The following is a 3241-nucleotide window of genomic DNA, read 5'->3' as shown; positions in this document are numbered from 1 at the left end:
TATTTACTTTTATGTTTTTAATAAAAAAACACTGTTAAGCTATTTGAAAACTAGAAATTAGAAATAAAATGCTTCATCAAATGTTAATGATAAATCTAAAGTGTGAATTCTAAATAATGTATTTTCATATGCTATTTTTGGGAGTTTTACGCAAGACCATGCATAGGTCTGTGCGAGAAAATGATGTGCACCGCATGAGGAAATTGTAAGGCCCACCCTTATATCCTATTATAAATCTTAAGGAATGAATGTGATTAGGAGATAAATTGAGTCATGATTGACATTATCGCTATTAATAAGGATTTATGAGATTCTTTTGGAGACTAATCTAGATTTTAGATTATCATAATGTTGATACTCTATCTAATAACAATAGGTCAATACCACATGAAAATGAGATTCAAAATGTTCAAGTTAAGAACTTGGCCATGAAATACTAGGGATGATCTACCAGGCAACTAGGAAAAATAAAATAACATTCATTCTACTAAGAATAACTTTGAGCATAGGTTATGATGTAACACCCTTCAACATAACCAAAACCAAAAGATAACAATTTAAACAAAATAATCCATATATAACTAAAAGATCAAAACCTCGAACAATTTTTTTATAACAATACTCCAATACATATTAACCTTACAAAATAGGTACAGTAAAGTACTCATAATAGCAATGTAACAATTCATATTAATGCTTCAGAGTATATTATATATCTATACTCTTTTGAAATACAACATCTTTTGAATACATTCAAATTAACACTGGTTCTAAAAGTTTAAACAACCATTTCTTCTAAGTTCATAACCAACCCTATCTCGAACCTGAAATCAAACAACATAAACACAAAAAACCAAACAGGGATTAGTAACACTAATAATTGATGAAATCTCTAGTAAACCTGCATGTTAGATTTCATAACAATATTATATACATTTAATCCAAATAACAGATATACTGAAAATACCATTTTATTTTTTTACTATCAAATTATACAGTAAGTACACAAATTTCTTACATGCAGATATGCAGAAATAAACTCACACAAAATATGACAAGGTAATGATCTAGTAATTCATGGGTGTCAACATAAGAATCTATGTTTAGCCACTTGTAGAACTCATTATGTTAGGTGAAACCATAATGTTCTTATCTTATTATATGATACCCAACCCATGAAATTTTAAATAGTACCACTTTATTAAATAATTGTCATAAACTTTCCCATAAGGATCTAGACTAGTGTCGGAGGGCATCCGGCAATATAATTCTATCACCACAAGTTACTCACTTTATGATAGCCACCCAATCTAAAGGATCACACTTGCATAATCTAATACACACATAATTCTAGTTACATTAATTGGAAGAAAACATAGTTTAATTTTCCAATTCCAACTAAAACACTTCTTTCGTTTGCTTCAATTTAACAATTGAATCAGCAATAGAAATATCATATGTAACCAATTTTCAAGCTTTCAAAATAATCTTCTTATAAAAATATCAATATTAAAACCATCCACATATCCTAATACTTACAACATCAGAATATAAAACTAATCAATTTTCATTTCCGAAACAAGTAATCATAGTAATTTCATGACTATAAATATATATATTTCAATTCTAACAATTAATTCATAAGGAAGAATGCATATATGTTGATACATATAATTTAATACATACATACATACATACATACATACATACATACATAAATATATATATATATATATATATATATACATATTTGTATATATACATAAACATATATGTACTCACTTACATATACCAATATATATATTAAACCCTATTAATCTAAAGTCAGAATTAAAATAGATAAATAATCTTTTCCACTGTAAATCTAATTACTTGTTGTTACCAAATAATAACAATTTCTAATTCAAAAAACAACACATTAATTGTTTAATTTTGTGACACACACAAAACCCCAAATACCAGTTTACTCATTTACATAAACTATTTAATAAAATGCTTCTTCTCGATCCCTAGTAACAACATAACTAAAGTTAAAAATATCGAATACACTGAATGCAGTTATATGAATCCAAAATATCATGCACAATCAACAAGATATCAATTGTTCATGGTGATAATCATAATAAAAACTATGCTGACAAAAGAAAAATCCAAACTTGTTTTAGATTTACTTCTATCTGTTTGACATAATTTCTGCACCTAAATTCATACAAGTAACCCAATGTGAAACTACTGATGAAATTTCCAACAACCCAAAAATAATTTTTGTTTAAGACCGATATATCTAAACTATAACCGTAGGCTTGACTCATATTCACAACAATGTGTACATAATTTCTGATAAGACAAGCTCAAATTTAACACACTGTAAACCTATCAAGAAACAAGATAAGTCTCTTCCCATTCATTATAAGATTGGTTGCACATTGCAAACTCAAAACCCAAAAATCTTGCTAATAGTTCACCACAAAATTGACGCCTTGATTCCTAGCAAACTAATAGATAAACTAGTCATGTTCTAGTTCATGGTTATAGTTTAATGTATGGCGACCAAATCTCAGTCTCATGTTTGTGCCCTCGGTTCACAGTCATGAGTTCGTAGATCACTGTGAACTCATGGCTATGGCCAAGTCACAAACAACTAAAAATAAAATATAAACACTAAGACTTAATACACACATAGCTCGGCTCAATCGAAGTAGTTAACCATTTACTAATTACACATTCCCATAATGAACTAAAGCCATGATTATACATAATATTCAGCAAATCCAAAACAAACAACATTCACAAAATTAGATCCTCATACCCACACTCAAGTATGAGTATAAATAAAGCTTCAGCAACCTACAATGCCAAACCTACTTTGATGCAGGAGCATCCAGAGGTATAAGGGCAATCTTGTGTCACCAAAAAAAATGTACCTAGACTTAGTTTCTATTTCATGTCTTTTCATTTTTGGATACTCATTTGGGTCAAATAAAGGTTCCAACTCTCACAATTCCACTATCAGTGCGTTTGAAAATCTCAAAAAAATAGGAGCATGCAATTTGGCCATCATTTTGGTGACCTAGAAGGTGTGAATTGACTAGATGAATGTAATTGTGATTTAGAGCATTCTAAAAAAAGAATCAGGTCAAAAGGCCCCACGGTTTGAAAATTATTGCAATTTTTTGAGTTTTGGAGACCCCTTAAGAATGCTTCAAAGTTAGGTTAGGGGCATTAAATGACTTCAAAAAGG

The sequence above is a fragment of the Cupressus sempervirens genome, chromosome 4 (assembly GCF_028749045.1).
Source record: "Cupressus sempervirens isolate cs-2001-9-10 chromosome 4, ASM2874904v1, whole genome shotgun sequence".
NCBI classification, from domain to species: Eukaryota; Viridiplantae; Streptophyta; class Pinopsida; order Cupressales; family Cupressaceae; genus Cupressus; species Cupressus sempervirens.
Note: the sequence above shows the minus strand (reverse complement) of the source record.